The 18,969-nt window shown below is 41.1% G+C and overlaps 1 protein-coding gene across 3 annotated transcripts in view; it reads left to right on the top strand.

Annotated features, from left to right (window-relative positions):
• The window catches only part of LOC123998912 (rho guanine nucleotide exchange factor 12-like), a 157,627-nt gene that overhangs the window by 28,277 nt on the left and 110,381 nt on the right, over positions 1-18,969 (top strand). The gene's annotated exons all lie outside the window — the stretch shown is intronic.

Here is an 18,969-nt window from a genome sequence, read left to right as displayed (position 1 = left end):
CCTTAGCCAAATCCATTTAAACTCAGTTGTTCACAATTCATGACATTTAATCCTAGTAAAAATTCCCTGTTAGGATCACCACTTCATTTTAAGAATGTGAAATGTCAGAATAATAGTAGAGAGTGATTTATTTCAGCTTTTATTTCTTTCATCACATTCCCAGTGGGTCAGAAGTTTACATACACTCAATTAGTATTTGGTAGCATTGCCTTTAAATTGTTTAACTTGAGTCAAATGTTTTGGGTGAATTTTGGCCCATTCCTCCTGACAGAGCTGGTGTAACAGAGTCAGGTTTGTAGGCCTCCTTGCTTGCACTTTTTTTCCGTTCTGCCCACAAATGTTCTATGGGATTGAGGTCAGGGCTTAGTGATGGCCACTCCAATACCTTGACTTGTTGTCCTTGGCCATTTTGCCACAACTTGGGAAGTAGGCTTGGGGTCATTGTCCATTTGGAAGACCTATTTGCGACCATCACAGGAGTGATATAATTTGAGTCAATTGGAGGTGTACTTCCTGACAGGAAGTGCACCTCCAGTACACCTCCAATTGACTCAAATTATGTCATTTAGCCTATCAGAAGCTTCTGAAGCCATGACATAATTTTCTGGAATTTTCCCAGCTGTTTAAAGCCACAGTCAACTTAGTGTATGTAAACTTTTGACCCACTGGAATTGTGATACAGTGAATTATAAGTAAAAATTACTTCGGACATCTACTTTGTGCATGACACAACAGACTTGACAAAACTATAGTTTGTTAACAAGAAATTTGTGGAGTGGTTGGAAAAACGAGTTTTAATGACTCCAACCTAAGTGTATGTACATTTCTGACTTCAACTGTATATACTACCGTTCAAACGTTTTGGGTCACTTAGAAATGTCCTTGTTTTTGAAAGGAAAGCAAAAAAATCCGTCCTTTAAAATAACAAATTTGATCAGAAATACAGTTTAGACGTTGTTAATGTTGTAAATTACTATTGTAGCTGGAAATGGCAGATTTTTAATGGAATATCTACATAGGCATTCAGAGACCCATTATCAGCAACCATCACTCCTGTGTTCCAATGGCACTTTTTATTAGCCAATCCAAGTTTAGCATTTTAAAAGGCTATTTGATCATTAGAAAACCCTTTTCTAATTATGTTTATGTTAGCACAGCTGAAAACTGTTGTTCTGATTAAGGAAGCAATAAAACTGGCCTTCTTTAGACTAGTTGAGTTTCTGGAGCATCAGCATTTGTGGGTTCGATTACAGGCTCAAAATGGACAGAAACAAAGCACTTTCTTCTGAAACTCGTAAGTCTATTCTTGTTCTGATAAATGAAGGCTATTCCATGCAAGAAATTGCCAAGAAACTGAAGATCTCGTACAACGCTGTGTACTACTCCCTTCACAGAACAGCACAAACTGGCTCTAACAGAATAGAAAGAGGAGTAGGAAGCCCCGGTGCACAACTTAGCAAAAGGACAAGTAGATTCGTTGTAGATTAGATTAGTTGTCTAGTTGAACAACGGACGCTTCACAAGTCCTCAACTGACAGCTTCATTAACTTAGGGATAGCCCCCCCCCCCCATTTTTGTCTTAAATAATATACCCAAATCTATCTGCCTGTAGCAAGGATATGCATATTCTTGGTACCATTTGAAAGAAACACTTTGAAGTTTGTGGAAGCTAATGTAGTAGAATATAACACATTAGATCTGGTAAAAGATAATACAAAGAAAAAATGCAAGAGAAAGGCCATAAGGCATGTATTGCACCTTCTGTCCCAGGTGCAATTTAGACTTTGGCCACTGGATGGCAGCACTAAGTTTTAGAGTGATCCAATGAACTATTGCATATATATTCAAAATATTGTATCAAGACTGCCCAAATGTGCCTAATTGGTTTATTCATGCATTTTCAAGGTCATAATTGTGCACTCTTCTCAAGCAATAGCATGGTATTCTTTCACTGTAATAGCTACTGCAAATTGGACAGTGCAGTTAGATTAACAAGAATTTAAGCTTTCTGCCCATATCAAATATGTCTATGTCCTGGGATTTTTATTTTGTTTCTTACAACCACATGCTAATCACATTAGCCTACGTTAGTTCAACCGTCCCGAGGATGGGACACTGATCATGTAGAGGTTGCTGCCCCTAACATTGTAGAGGCTATCTCTGACCTTTCTAACCTGTCTCTCCTCTCTGGGTAGGTACATCTTTTATTTAAAGGGTTATACTGTTATAGGCCAATTTCTATTTTGCCCTGTTCATCAAAGGGTTGGAAAAACTTGTCAATAATCAACTAACTGGCTTTCTTGATGTCTGTAGTATTCTCTCTCTCTGACATGCAATCTGGTTTCCGCTCAGGTTATGGATGTGTCACGGCAACATTAAAGGTCCTCAATGACGTCGCCTTGCCTTTGATTCTAAGCAATGTTGTGCTGCAATTTTTATTGACTTTGCTGAAGCTTTTGATATGTTAGACCATTCAATTCCATTCTTTTGAGCCAACTAAGGAGTATTGGTGTGAGGGGTCTTTGGCATGGTTTGCTAACTACCTCTCAAAGAGTGCAGTGTATAAAGTCAGAAAATCTGCTGTCTCAACCACTGCCTGTCAGGGTTAGTTGGAGTACCCCAAGGCTCAAACCTAGGTCCCCCACTCTCCTCAATTTACATCAATAATGTAGCTCAGGCAGTAGGAAGTTCTCTCATCCAATTAATTGCAGATGATAGTCTTACACTCAACTGGCCCCTCCCTGGATTGTGTGTTAAACGCTCTACAACAAAGCTTTCTTAGTGTCCAACAAGCTTTCTCTACCCTTAACCTTGTTCTGAACACCTCCAAAACAAAGGCCATGTGGTTTGGTAAGAAGAATGCCCCTCTCCCCACCGGTGTGATTACAACCTCTGAAGATTTAGAGCTGGAGGTAGTCATCTCATACAATAAGTATAAGTATGGCTAGACAGTATACTGTCCTTCTCTCAGCATATATCCAAGCTGCAGGCTATTGCTCCCCTTTCACCCCAGCTGCCAAACTAACCCTGATTCAGATGACCATCCTACCCATGCTATATTACGGAGACGTAGTTTATAGATCGTCAGTTAACCTCATTTGTTGACTTCTGTGATCGAAAAAGCCTTGGTTTCATGCATGTCAACATCAGAAGCCTCCTCCCTAAGTTTGTTTTACTCACTGCTTTAGCACACTCTGCCAACCCTGATGTCCTTGCCCTGTCTGAATCCGGGATTAGGAAGGCCACCAAAAATTCTGAGATTTCCATACCCAACTATAACATTTTCCGTCAAGATAGAACTGCCAAAGGGGGAGGAGTTGCTGTCTACTGCAGATATAGCCTGCAAAGTAATGTCATACTTTCCAGGTCCATACCCAAACAGTTCGAACTACTAATTTTAAAAATGACTCTCCCCAGAAATAAGTCTCACTGTTGCCACCTGCTACCGACCTCCCTCAGCTCCCAGCTGTGCCCTGGACACCATTTGTGAATTGATCGCCCACCCCATCTAGCTTCAGAGATTGTTCTGTTAGGTGACCTAAACTGGGATGTGCTTAACACCCCGGCAGTCCTACAATCTAAACTATATGTCCTCAATCTCACACAAATCATCAAGGAACCCAACAGGTACAACCCTAAATCTGTAAACAAGGGCACCCTCATAGACATTATCCTGACCAACTGGCCCTCCAAATACACCTCCGCTGTCTTCAACCAGGATCTCAGCGATCACTGCCTCATTGACTGTATCCGCTACGGGTCCGCAGTCAAACGACCACCCCTGATCACTGTCAAACGCTCCCTAAAACACTTCTGCAAGCAGGCCTTTCTAATTGACCTGGCCCGGGTATCCTGGAAGGATATTGACCTCATCCCGTCAGTTGAGGATGCCTGGTCATTCTTTAAAAGAAACTTCCTCACCATCTTACATAAGCATGCTCTGTTCAAAAAATGCAGAACTAAGAACAGATATAGCCCTTGGTTGACTCCAGATCTGACTGCCCTCGACCAGCACAAAAACATCCTGTGGCGGACTGCAATAGCATCGAATAGTCCCCGCGATATGCAACTGTTCAGGGAAGTCAGGAACCAATACACGCAGTCAGTCAGGAAAGCAAAGGCCAGCTTTTTCAAGCAGAAATTTGCATCCTGTAGCTCTAACTCCAAAAAGTTCTGGGACACTAAAGTCCATGGAGAACAAGAGCACCTCCTCTCAGCTGCCCACTGCACTGAGGCTAAGTAAGACGGTCACCACCGATAAATCCATGATAATCAACCTCTGCAAACAGCTCCGCCCCCCCCCCCCCCAGCTACTCGCCCAAGCCTCCCCAGCTTCTCCTTTACCCAAAACCAGATAGCAGATGTTCTGAAAGAGCTGCAAAACCTGGACCCGTACAAATCAGCTGGACTTGACAATTGGGACCCTCTATTTCTGAAACTATCCGCCGCCATTGTCGCAACCCCTATTACCAGCATGTTCAACCTCTCTTTCATATCGTCTGAGATCCCCAAGGATTGGAAAGCTGCGGCAGTCATCCCCCTCTTCAAAGGGGGGAGACACCCTGGACCCAAACAGTTACAGACCTATATCCATCCTGCCCTGCCTGTCTAAGGTCTTCGAAAGCAAAGTCAACAAACAGGTCACTGACCATCTCGAATCCCACCGTACCTTCTCCACTGTACAATCTGGTTTCCGAGCCGGTCACAGGTGCACCTCAGCCACGCTCAAGTTACTAAACGATATCATAACCGCCATCGATAAAAGACAGTACTGTGCAGCCGTCTTCATCGACTCTGTCAATCACCATATTCTTATCGGCAGACTCAGTAGCTTTGGTTTTTCTAATGTCTGCCTTGCCTGGTTCACCAACTACTTTGCAGACAGAGTTCAGTGTGTCAAATCGGAGGGCATGTTGTCCAGTCCTCTGGCAGTCTCTATGGGGGTGCCACAGGGTTCAATTCTCAGGCAGACTCTTTTCTCTGTATATATCAATGATGTTGCTCTTGCTGTGGGCGATTCCCTGATCCACCTCTACGCAGACGACACCATTCTGTATACTTCTGGCGCTTCCTTGGACACTGTGCTATCTAACCTCCAAATGAGCTTCAATGCCATTCATCACTCCTCCCGTGGCCTCCAACTGCTCTTAAATGCTAGTAAAACCAAATGCATGCTTTTCAACCGTTCGCTGCCTGCACCCGCACGCCCGACTAGCATCACCACCCTGGATGGTTCCGACCTAGAATATGTGCACATCTATAAGTACCTAGGTGTCTGGCTAGACTGTAAACTCTCCTTCCAGACTCATATCAAACATCTCCAATCTAAAATCAAATCTAGACTCGGCTTTCTATTCCGCAACAAAGCCTCCTTCACTCACGTCGCCAAACTTACCCTAGTAAAACTGACTATCCTACCGATCCTCGACATCTACAAAATAGCTTCCAATACTCTACTCAGCAAACTGGATGCAGTTTATCACAGTGCCATCCGTTTTGTTACTAAAGCACCTTACACCACCCACCACTGCGACCTGTATGATCTAGTCGGCTGGCCCTCGCTACATATTCGTCGCCAGACACACTGGCTCCAGGTCATCTATGTATATATGCACACAATGTATATAGACTCTTTTTTTCCTGCTGTGTTATTGACTTGTTAATTGTAAACTCCATGTGTAACTCTGTTGTTGTCTGTTCACACTGCTATGTTTTATCTTGGCCATGTCACAGTTGTAAATGAGAACTTGTTCTCCACTAGCCTACCTGGTTAAATAAAGGTGAACAAAAACAAACTCTGGGATAGGCGGGACGCAAATGTCCCACCTGGCCAATTACCAGGGAAAATGCAGAGCACCAAATTCAAATAAAATACTATAAAATTCTAACTTTTCATTAAATCACACATGTAAGATACCAAATTAAAGCTACACTCGTTGTGAATCCAGCCAACATGTCAGATTTCAAAAAGGCTTTTCGGCGAAAGCACAAGAAGCTATTATCTGGTGAAGGCACAATGGTAAACAAAGAGAGAGTAGCATATTTCAACCCTGCAGGCACCACACAAAACACAGAAATAAAATATAAATCATGCCTTACCTTTGACGAGCTTCTTTTGTTTGCACTCCAATATGTCCCATAACATCACAAATTGTCCTTTTGGTCGCTTAATTCCATCGATCTATATCCAAAATGTCCATTTATTTGGCACGTTTGATCCAGAAAAAAACGGCTTCCAATTTGCTACAAAATATCTCAAAGGTTACCTGTAAACTTTGCCAAAACATTTCAAACTACTTTTGTAATGCAACTTTAGGTATTTTTAAACGTTAACAATCGATCAAATTGTAGACTGGACAATCTGTGTTCAATACAGGAAGGCAACAAACTCACGCTACTTTTCCAGTCAGGCGCCTTCTCAAAAAGTACACTTCAAATGACACAAATTCAAGATGGCCGTACTTCTTCATTACACAAAGGAATAACCTCAACCTATTTCTAAAGACTGGGGACATCCAGTGGAAGCGGTAGGAACTGCAAACAAGATGTCCAAATCTCGTTTCCCAATGAAATATCATTGAATAGACAGTGACTTCAAAAAATAAAAATTCTGAATGGTTAGTTCTCGGGTTTTGCCTGCTACATAAGTTTTGTTATACTCACAGACATGATTCAAACAGTTTTAGAAACTTCAGAGTGTGTTCTATCCAAATCTACTAATAATATGCATATCTTATATTCTTGACATGAGTAGCAGGAAGTTGAAATTGGGCAAGCTATTTATCCAAAAGTGAAAATGCTGCCCCCTATCCCAAAGAGGTTTTAAGGGTGTTCTTGAGTGGCTAGATGTTCTTTAGCATGCAGTCATCAGATTTGCCACCAATGCCCCTTATAGGACACATCACTGCACTCTAGTCTCCTCTGTAAACTGGTAATCTCTGTATACCCGTCGCAAGACCCACTGGTTGATGCTTATTTATTAAACCCTCTTAGGCCTCACTCCACCCATCTGAGATACTTACTGCAGCCCTCATCCTCCACATACAACACCCGTTCTGACAGTCATATTCTGTTAAAAGCACACATCTCTGGGTCGCTCCTCTTTTTAGTTTGCTGCTGTTAGCGACTGGAACGAGCTACAACAAACACTCAAACGGGACAGTTTTATCTTCATCTCTTCATTCAAAGACTCAATCATGGACACTCTTACTGACACTTGTGGCTGTTTCGCGTGATGTGTTGTTTCTACCTTCTTGCCCTTTGTGCTGTTGTCTGTGCCCAATAATGTTTGTACCATGTTTTGTGCTGCTACCATGTTGTGCTGCTGCCATGATGTGTTGCGACTGTGTTGCTGTCATGTGTTGCTGCCATGCTGTGGTGTCTTAGGTCTCTCTTTATGTAGTGTTGTGGTGTCTCTTGTCGTGATGTTTGTTTTGTCCTATATATGTATTTTTTTTTATCCCAGCCCCCGTCCCCGCAGGAGGTCTTTTGGTAGGCCGTCATTGTAAATAAGAATTTTCTCTAAACTTACTTGCCTAGTTAAATGTTTAATACAATAAACAAGCAGGGAATTGGGGATTATCTGATATTCTGTATTAAGGGTCATTTTTGTCTGGAAATGAACGGTACCCTGCTTTTCCCTTTTGTAAATGGCAGGATACCTTTCAGCAAATCTCCTGTGGGTTTATGTGTTTGGGATTCTGTGTTTTGGCCTAGGTGTGGTATTCTCCCACACATGCATAGACAGCAGCTATGTGGAGGACCATTGAAATGTTTGCACACTGTTCACACTCACTCTTTGTTAGGCCTATCAGAAAGACAACTGCTGAGAAAAGGGCTTTTGGTTTTGTTCTCCCTAAACAAAGTAGGAACACATTTAGAGCCCCAATAGTTATAGTTAACTCAGGTTCTGCTGATCTTCTGTGCATGTTCCACAAACTAGCGTGCCATCTTGATATGTCCCTCCCAGGCTTACTTATTTGATGCCATTTTGGAAGGGAAACATAAATATCTATGGGTTTTATTTTTAAGCCTATGTTCTCTTAACTTCTTAGTAAGTTCATTTACCTGCTGTTTGCAGTCTTATACACCCTTCAAACCTAGACATTTTGCCGGCATTTTCATTATCTTAAAAGGTATTGCCGGCATTATTATTATCTCCCCCCCCACTCTGCATTGTTGGGAAGTGCCAGTAAGTAAGCATTTCAATGTTGGTCTACACCTGTTATTTCCAAAGCATGTGACAAATACAATTGTATTTGATTTGAAAGCCTGTACTTTTATTTCTGCTAACTGACCTAGTCATGATTGTGGTATTATGTTTAAAAGTCCCGCCAAGCCCTCATTATAAATGTCCCTTTCTTCTTGCCGGCTATGGCACGGATCAAATCATTAACATTCTATTGTTGTTCTATAGCAATGTTACCTGCTCTATTTTTTTCCCCTTCCCCCCAAAAATCTGTTGTTAAAAAATGTATTTAGGATATGTAAATCAAGCAAGCCAGAAAACTAACAGCTACTTTCTAGACAATGCTTTGGTTTGTAGCTTGTTAGATAAGTTAGCTATCTAGCTTGCTAGCCAGCTCATATTACCAGTTTTGAGTTTAACTGTAGCCAATATTTATTCAGCATGACAGGAAAATTAACACAATACAAGGTCATTATTTACAAGTATGGCGAGCTGCTAACTTACTGTTGTAAATTTAACTGGAGACTGCATCCAAGCAGTCCAACCGTTGTTTTCAATGTAATCTACTCACATTCGCCGATTCTTCGACCGTCTATCCGGGTTGCATCAGGTTTACATGGCCCAACTTCACATACACACTAGTAATCAGTGCGAGCAGTGCCAGTAGCAATGACACCACATCATCCAAAAACATGGCAGACATTGGATGAATATAAAATGTTAATATCTCCGGCTGTGAGTGATGAAAAAAATTGGCCGCAGGGACTATTTACTTGAACAATTCAATGGATGTTTTGTGCTCAAAAGTGATAACTAAAGTGTCTTATTAGGAATTTTCTAATCTGACTACTCCGTGTGGCAGTCTATGGAAATGGTCTTTCTGGGCCTGGCGTCAGTTAAACAACAGTACTGAAGCAAGACTAGACGCAGTCAAAAACAATTCTAGACCGGATCCCTATTGAGGAATTTAGAACTTGATCAATGCTGCTTGCTGCATCAGGTTACTAGGACAACGGTCGCAAGAACAGGGCAAAGTTTGTCTCTTGTTCAGTTGCAGCTAAGTCAGTTGCAATATAGAAGGTGAATGCCGACAACAAAGAGGTAAAGATGGGGCTGTTTGAAAAGGGCTCATATATTACCCAATTGTTTTTACAGTCAATGAGTCATACGTTAGTGCTACTCCAAAACATGAATCAATGGGTTCTCACACTGCACATACTAAGGTGTAGTAGGCATAAGTTTCATCTTAGCTAGGGCTGCGGTGGCTGGAAACTGGGCCTCTGTGTGGTTCAGCCTGTACTCTGATGTGATCATCTCAAAGGAATTGTCTGATATTTTTGGTATCCAAGACATGCGTGTATTATTGTTGTATAGTTTCAGTGGTGGAAAAAGTACCCAATTGTCATTCTTTAGTGAAAGTGAAGATGCCTTAATAGAAAATAACTCAAGTGAAAGCAAAGGTCACCCAGTAAAATACAACTTGAGTCTTGAGTAAGGACACGCATATAGAAGTAGGTCTACCTGGGTGTCAGGGAAAATGCATGAAGTAAAAAGTACACCATTTTCTTTAGGAATGTAATGAAGTAAAAGTAGTCAAAAATAGAAGTAAAGTACATATAACCCAGAAAACTACTTATGTAAAAATACTAAGTGCTAATTAAGTATTTTACACCAGTGTATCATTTTATTGTCCTGCCTATAACTTTGTGGCTATAAATAGCACTGAAGAAGGAGCAGGCATAAGTTCAGAAGTAAAAATGTGTTTCACAATTTGCATGGACTCAAATAGTGGTTAACATAATTTATGACTACCCCCATCTCTGTATCCCACACATACAATTGTCTGTAAGGTCCCTCAATCAAGTAATGAATTTCAAGCACAGATTCAACCACAAAGACCAAGGAGGTTTTTCAATGCCTCGCAAAGAAGGACATCGATTGGTAGATGTGAAAGAAAACTAAACTAAGCCGATGCTGAATATCCCTTTGAGCTTGGTAAAGTTGTTAATTAGGCTTTGGATGGTGTATCAATACACCCAACCACTACAAAGATACAGGTATCCTTCCTAACTCAGTTGTTAGATAGGAAGGAAACTGCTCAGGGATTTTACCATGAGGCCAATAGTGACTTTTTAAAACAGTTTGAGTTTAATCAGGCTGTATCACATCCAGCCATGATTGGGAGTCCTGTTGGGTGGCACACAATTGGCCCAGCGTCGGCCGGGGTAGGCTTTCATTGTAAATAAGAATTTGTTCTTAACTGACCTGCCTAGTTAAATAAAAAAATGAATGGCTGTGATAGGAAACAACTGAGGATTTTATCAACAACATTGTAGTTAGTCCACAATATTAACCTAAATGACTGAGTGAAGAGAAGGAAGCTTGTACAGAATAAATATTCCAAAACATGCATCCTGTGGGCAACAAGGCACTTAAGTAATACTGCAGAAAATGTGGACAATGTTTTGTCCTGAATACAAATCAATATGTTTGGGTCAAATCCAACACAACTCATCACTGAACCACTCTTCATATTTTCAAGCATGGTGGTGGCTACATCATGTTATGGGTATGCTTGTCATCGGCAAGGACTAGGGAGTTTTTTGGGATAAAAATAAATGGAATACAGCTAAGCATAGGCAAAATCCTAGAGGAAAACCTGATTCAGCCTCCTTTCCAACAGACACTGCGAGAGAGATTCACCTTTCAGCAGGACAATAACCTAAAACACAAGGCCAAATATAGAGCAGATTGCTTACCAAGACGGCATTGAATGTTCCTGAGTGGCTAGTTACGGTTTTGACTTAATTCAGCTTCATGAACAACCAACTTGACAGAGCTTGAATCATTTTTTAAATAATAATGGGCAAATATTATACAATCCAGGTGTTCAAAGCTCTTAGAGACTTGCACAGAAAGACTCAGTTAGAATCACCTTTGGCAGCGATTACAACATATATTGACTCAGGGGGTTGAATACTTATCTAATCAAGATATGTGTTTTATTTTTCATACAATTTATTATAAATGTGTTTGTTTTTTTCACTACTACATGACTATTTTGTGTAGATCGTTGACCTTAAATGACAAATCAATTTTAATCCCACTTTGAAGCACAACAACATTTGGAAAATGTCAAGTGGTGTGAATACTTTCTGTAGGCACTGTAGGTTACTCAACCTGATATAACCTTAGCAAGGTTCATGAACCTGGCAAGGTAGGCTACAATGGTTCTTTGTGTGGTGCTTGACTGGTCACTGAAATGAGAGGAAATGCAGCTAGCTATAGTAAACAAAGTATTTCAGAGCATTAGTCTTCTATAATGTGAATGCACTCAATAAAGTGACACTGTCTTAATTTCACTATTTTAAAAAGAGGCAGAGGCAGATGTGTTTAAGGCCATTGGTGGCCTATTGTCAAACATGAAATCTTGGCAAGGTCAGTTACCAATGAACTTGTTTCGATATTATGAGGGAAAAAGGATGAGAACTCTTTAAAGAGATATTGCACGATTTTCTACATACCCAGGTGTCAGCTCAATGACTGGAAGTCTACAGGTACGGTAGCATACACTAGCATACCTGTAAACTTCCAGTCAATTCGCTAAAGCTAGTTAGCATTGCCTGGTGAAACTATCTCTAAGTTCGTTCCTACTGCAAACAGACAATAAAATGGTATCCACGAGTTCATCTGACTCTGGGTAACTAACCCAGTCATTCCTACTCTGGGTAACTAATTCAATTTCCAGAATGTCGCAGTAACTCTAACTCTTTAACCCTGGACCGAGTGCAGGAAACCCTGCTGTGGACAATATTGACTCAGTGTTTTGCGTTTGGCAAGCGCTCTCAGGAGAAGGTATTATGTACCAGCGCTGTTTAAAATAAATCTGCAATTAACTTTGCTCTAAGTACCACCAAGTACCTCCAAGTCTGGTTCATCCTTGGCAGCAATTTCCAGTTTCCAAATGTCCATGCCTGAAGGTACCACGTTCATCTGTACAAACAATCGTACGCAAGTATAAACACCATGGGACCACGCAGCCGTCATACTGCTCAGGAAGGAGACGCGTTCTGTCTCCTAGAGATGAACGCACTTTGGTGCGAAAAGTGCAAATCAATCCCAGAACAACAGCGAAGGACCTTGTGAAGATGATGGAGGAAACAGGTACAAACGTATCTATATCCACAGTAAAACGAGTCCTATATTGACATAACCTGAAAGGCCGTTGAGCAAGGAAGAAGCCACTGCTCCAAAACCGCCATAAAAAAGCCAGACTACGGTTTGCAACTGCACATTGGGACAAAGAATGTACTTTTTGGAAAAATGTCCTCTGGTCTGATGGAACAAAACTAGAACTGTTTGGCTGTAATGACCATCGTTATGTTTGGAGGAAAAAGGGGGAGGCTTGCAAGCTGAAGACACCATCCCAACAATGAAGCACGGGGGTGGCAGCATCATGTTGTGGGGGTGCTTTGCTGCAAGAGGGACTGGTAAACGTCACAAAATAGATGGCATCATGAGGGGAAAAAAATATGTGGATATTTTGCTTCAATATCTCAAGACATCAGTGAGGAAGTTAAAGCTTGGTTGCAAATGGGTCTTCCAAATGGACAATGAACCCAAGCATACTTCCAAAGTTCTGGCAAAATGGCTTAAGGACAACAAAATCAAGGTATTGGAGTGGCCATCACAAAGCCCTGACCTCAATCTTATATAAAATTTGTGGGCTGATGATTAAATGTCAGGAATTGTGAAAAACTGAGTTTAAATGGATTTGGCTAAGGTGTATGTAAACTTCCGACTTCAATTGTATATCATGATGATTTAGTTCATTTTCTGCTATTGTGTGGCTTCATCAATTTTTTTTCAGATCTATTTATCAACTAATTATCAACTGCTCCTCAATGGCATATTCTGATTTAGAATAAAGAACAGATCATTTTTCAAAGCAGAAAACTAGAGGTTGTGTGAATGACTCTTATAGTATTCTTTGTTGCCAGTGATAATGAAAAAATAGGTGGTTAAAAACACACTCAACCCTCTTATACTGTGCTTAATTCACATTCTGGGCTAATTAACTATTCATGAGCCAAGTGCTCACGGATCTGCCCTAAACTTGAAGGTTAATCCAAGGTTCTGTTATTACACATCACTGGAATCTGATTCATGTGTGTCAGTTCCTCCACTGTGTTGGGGTGTGTGGGTGGTGGGCTAGGTCTCTCTGTGTCGGTCTCTGTGCTGTATGTAGGATCGATACGGATGGGTGGTACACTGTATTCTGTTTGGGAAGCCAAATGCACAGGCCTATCTGGGGGGGGCCCGATGGATGACTAATGGAATCAGACCTGTGGCAGGTTGCATAGTAGCCTGGTCTATGGCAGACACCCCAGGGGGCCTCCACGCTACAGGGGCTTTTATGAACTTACCTCAGCACCAGTCTGGTGTGAAAGGCACAATGTTGCTGGCAGACAATAAACACACACACACACACAAAGTGAGTGTAGCTGGTTCACCGAGGCGGTGTTGTCAGCTCAGCTGCTGGTGAATCAGTTGTTTGCCCAAGCCTCCCCAGCCTTCGCCTGATTGGAGCATGTCTCCTTCTCGCCCCATCTATCACCTCCCCATGACCTCACAGGGGGGGGGGGGGGGGGGGTTAGCCTTACAGCACTGCTGCAGTGCAGCTAAAGTAGCCTTGACCCCAGACACAAACTCAAGTGTTGTCATTCTCAGTAACATTTGCCATTTGTTATATCATCATCATCATCATGACATAGTTTTTCTTGAAGCTCGGAGTCATATTCAAATTATGTTATGTACTATATATTGGTATGGCATCTCCCCTTTTGAAAACTACAGTTAGAAATGATCATGGAACGGATTCAGTCTCTGCCTTCCCACGGAACATTGTTTCAAGGATGTTTCAGTGTGAGTATAGATGGCTGTATGTGCAGTCTTTATTCTTAGATCTCCTGCACCTGCTTAAAACCACTCGATATGCATATACACTACAGGTCAAACGTTTTAGAAAACCTACTCATTAAAGGGTTTTTCTTTATTTGTACTATTTTCTACATTGTATAATAATATTGGAGACATGAAAACTATGAAATAACACATATGGAATCATGTAGTAACCAAAAAAGTGCTAAACAAATCTAAATATATTTTATATTTTAGATTATTCAAATAGCCACCCTTTGCTTTGCTGACCGCTTTGCGCCCTTTTGGCATTCTCTCAACCAGCTTCTCCTGTGATGGTTTTCCAACAGTCTTGAAGGAGTTATCACATATGCTGAGCACTTGTTGGCTGCTTTTCCTTCACTCTGCTGTCCGACTCTTCCCAAACCATCTCAATTGGGTCGATATCGCAGGATTGTGGAGGCCAGGTCATCTGATGCAGCACTCCATCACTCTCTTTCTTGGTAAAATATCCCTTATACAGCCTGGAAGTGTGTTGGGTAATTTTCCTGTTGAAAAACAAATGATAGTCCCACTAATGGGACTATCAGATGGGATGGCAGAATGCTGTGGTAGCCATGCTGCTTCAGTATGCCTTGAATTCTAAATAATTCACAGACAGTGTCCCCAGCAAAGCACCCCCACACCATAACACCTTCTCCTCCATACTTTACGGTGGGAACCACACATGCGGAGATCTTCCGTTCACCCACACCGCATCTCACAAAGACACAGCGGTTGGAACCAAAAATCTCCATTTTGGATTCCAGACCAAAGGACACATTTCCACCAGTCTAATGTCCATTGTGTGTGTTTCTTGGCCCAAGCAAGTCTCTTCTTATTGCATTTTTCCACAATAGGTTGGTAAGCGCTTGCACAAAATGGAAAAATATGCGTAACTGGAGTTTATGTGCATTTATCGTCTACAAATCAAATCAAGCTTTATTTATATAGCACATTTCAGACATGGATGCACAGACACAATGCGCTTCACAGGAGAAAAACATAAAAACAATGAAAATAAAAACAGAAATATTTATTACACAGGAAAACACTGGAGGATAAAAACAAAAGAATAACAATAAAAACTGAAAGACTAAAAAAAGCACAGTCCAGAATTTGTGACTGAAAATCTTTTGGAGCTCATTTTTGAGTGTCTGTGTCAGAGATGTGGTGCTCTCGCACTGAGGAGAAGCTTGGGAAAGCTCCTTTTCACCCAAACATAATTGTAAAAATGCAACCAAAACCAGTCAAAACAAAATATATAAAAGACACTTATTTTGGACCTGTGTAAAAAGCCTCCGGGTCAAAATGACCCACAACATCATGTTTGTATACAAAATATACACAGATATTCCACAACACATCAGTGTGTCCACATTTTGAAGTTAGGTTCATGACCCTAAATGAGGAAAAGTCCATTTCATGGAGAAAAAGAGAGGGTCCACTAGTATTTTAGACATCTCAAAGTGGAAATGGATCAGATTGACCCGCAACATAATAGTAGGGTTAAATATGTCCAGATTCGGGCTCCCTCAGGTTCTCTGGCAGGCTATAGTAACTAAAGACTGCCTCTCCATGCCTCCTAAGCTTTTGGATAGTTAAAAGGCCAGTTCCAGAAGACCTGATGGACCTACTGGGTACATAACTTAAAAGGATGTCTGACATGCATTGGGGTGCACAATCGTGGATTGATTAAAAAACCAATAGAATAATCTTAATGTCTTAATCTTAATGTATTCTAAAAACCAGTGCAGAGACTTTAAAACTGGTGTAATGTGTGCTCTCCGTCTGATCTCGGTCAATACCCGTGCTGCAGCATCCTGTATGTTTTGCAGTTGACCAATGGCTTTCTTGAGACAGGAGAGCATTACAGTAGGGAAAGGGGGACACCTAGTCAGTTGTGCAACTGAATGCATTCAACTGAAATGTGTCTTCTGCATTTATCCCAACCCATCTGAATCAGAAAGGTGCGGGGGCTGCCTTACTTGACATCCATGTCTGCCCGGGGAACAGTGGGTTAACTACCTAGCTCAGGGGCAGAACGACAGAGTTTTACATTTTCAGCTCGGGGATTTGATCCAGCAACCTTTTTGGTTACTGGCCCAACACTCTAACCACTAGGCTACCTGCCGTAGTCAAGCCTGCTTGTAATGGAAGCATGGATGAGTCTCACTGTATCAGCCTGAGATGGAACATGTACAACGTGGATATGTAGGGCCCTATACAATCTGTGATGCGGAGAACAAAGACAGAATCCAGACATTAAAACATAAATCAACAATATAGAAACATTCATCGAACTTAGTAGGTAATCAATTAAATTATATTGGACATTAATACATTTGCCCAAGTTTATTAATACATTTGCCCAAGTTTAAGACATGAACAGAATGCATCAGGGATTCGTATTTCCTGCAACTTTCTGACGAGGCAATGAAAATTCCCCGTCTATGTATGTGCATTGTGTAGCCATTAGCAATGATGCTAATGAAAAGTCTTCTGGTACAGTAAATGGAAAAGCTTTCCCAAAAACATTCTTAATTATTAACTACAAAGTAGCCTATGCTTACCTGGCAGAACAAAAACCTGAAAAAACAGGGGAAACTGAAACCTGGAAAAACTAAATGGAGAAAAGGGAATTTGGGGAAAGACTAAATGGAATCAAGTGAAAAATCTGTTAATATTTTATAAGGCACTAGATATGTGTGCCAGCATTTCGTATGTTTAAAAGTGTCTGACCAGTGGAGATTGAGGTAGAGACCCTGGCTGTGCCTCAGGGCCAGTGTTGGGTGTGGGAGAGTAGAGGCGAGGGGGAAAGTGTCTTGTTTCCACTTTCTCCATCCCCTGCATGATACAAATGGAAACGGAAGTTGGGAAAACGTCCATGGTTCACATAATGATGCAAGAAGGCACCCTATTCCCTATAGGACAATACTTTTGACCAGATTGCTATGAGCCCCTGGTCAATAGTAATGAACTATAAAGGCAATAGGGTGCCATTTGGTACACATCCCAAGTAGCACCTCACTAGGATGGTTGTGCATTTTCATTGTTTTACTGTCATGCCAGGAAAACACCACAGCATAGGGTTGTGATAATGTATTTCGCTGAAGTGTGTGTGTGTGTGTGTCTTTATTTTGTTTTTTTTAATGATCCTATCAACATCTGGTAGACCTCTAAATCCTCGGAGATTAACCCATCTGAGCGGTGTCACGGGCCTTTGTTACCCTGATGTGACACTACTAACACGCACACATGTACCACAGACAGACACAGCTGGACAGCCAGACTGGCTATGCTCCATGCCATAGGCTTGGTCTTTAGCTGACATGCTTATAAGTCCCGTGCCATTATTATATATGATTTTATAGTAAGAAGAATATCATTTAACTTAGCTGAATCAAATGGGAAGGATATTTTTCCCATTCTGGAGCGAGTGCGTATATGAAGTAGCTACATTGAGCGTAAAAGTGATCATTTGAAACTATATGGTCCTATATGCTAGATTCAGAGTTATTTGACAACTTTAGTTGTGAAAGATACCATCCTTAGAATGTCTTAGAAATCAAAACATATATATGACCGACTGGCTAGATTGTCTAATTTAGCAAAATTTGAAATTGTGTTTGTTACATTGGATAAAAGTAGAGACTCAGAGCTACAAAATGGTATACACTACAGTTAAGGAACAATGGGAAAGTAATTCTGCTTTGAAATTTGATAAAATTATAAGCCCACTTTTGAGAAAATGGCTCCTGAATGCTTTGGTACACCTATTGGAGAGCTCTTCTTTGTCTACATCCATTCAGCATCGTTCACACCCTCTTAGCCCCACCATCTCTTTAAGGGTTCACATGTGAGGCCATGTACTAAACGATCAAAGATTTCAAGAATAAAGGTTGGTTTATACTACGTCTGTCGACAGTTGTCTCGGTGACATCATGAACATTCTATTGTCGTCCGAAATCAAACTTGTCATAATGAAAAAGTATAAACACAAACTACAAGCCGAATGACATCAACAGCCAAAATAGCATAACTGGTATATTTTAACACCAATAAATCCAACCGTTTAAAAATGTATTTAGTATTTGTCAATCTAGCAAACCAGGCAACTAAAAGCAACTTTTGGAAACTATGCTTAATTTCTAGCGTGTTAGCTAGCTATCTTACGCTAAACAATGAACCATAATCCTAACTCATCATTGTGACCCGTTTCAGGAAACTAGGCTTATGTCGCGGGTCACTACTTCACAGGAGAGCCGTTTGAACGTTAACTTTATGTGCCTTAATAACAAACTTGTATGCCATCTGTAAATACAAATACAAATGTTAAATTACAAGCCTAGTTGGTTTAGCCAAAGAAAACGACAGCAATCTTCCCCCTAGCCATGATTGGGTTGGACATGCCGAGAGATGAGTTTGGATTGGTCTGCCATGTAGCACACTTCTGTCTGTTTGAGCTGGTCAGTATGTCTTAGGCAGCTTTTCTTTTTTTATGTATTGTGTATTGAAACCAGTGATGCACCGATAGTACATGTTTGGCCGATACCGATATCCGATATTTTCCTGCCAAAAAAACCCGATGAACGATATTTACAGGTTTATAGCAGCCTTTTAAGCATTCTAGTACAGTTAAATGGTTAACACACACACACATGGACCAGCGGTTTAAGGTACTGCATCTCCGTGCAAGAGGCGCTACTACAGTCCCTGGTTCGATTCCAGGCTGTATCACATCCGGCGGTGATTGGGAGTCCCACACACACCACACTGACCAAAAAGTAATTTTGTTGGCATTTACGTATGTCCCCATTACC

Source organism: Oncorhynchus gorbuscha, linkage group LG16 (assembly GCF_021184085.1).
Source record: "Oncorhynchus gorbuscha isolate QuinsamMale2020 ecotype Even-year linkage group LG16, OgorEven_v1.0, whole genome shotgun sequence".
NCBI classification, from domain to species: domain Eukaryota; kingdom Metazoa; phylum Chordata; class Actinopteri; order Salmoniformes; family Salmonidae; genus Oncorhynchus; species Oncorhynchus gorbuscha.
The sequence above is the reverse complement of the archived record's forward strand: the minus strand, read 5'-3'. Positions and strand labels throughout refer to the sequence as shown.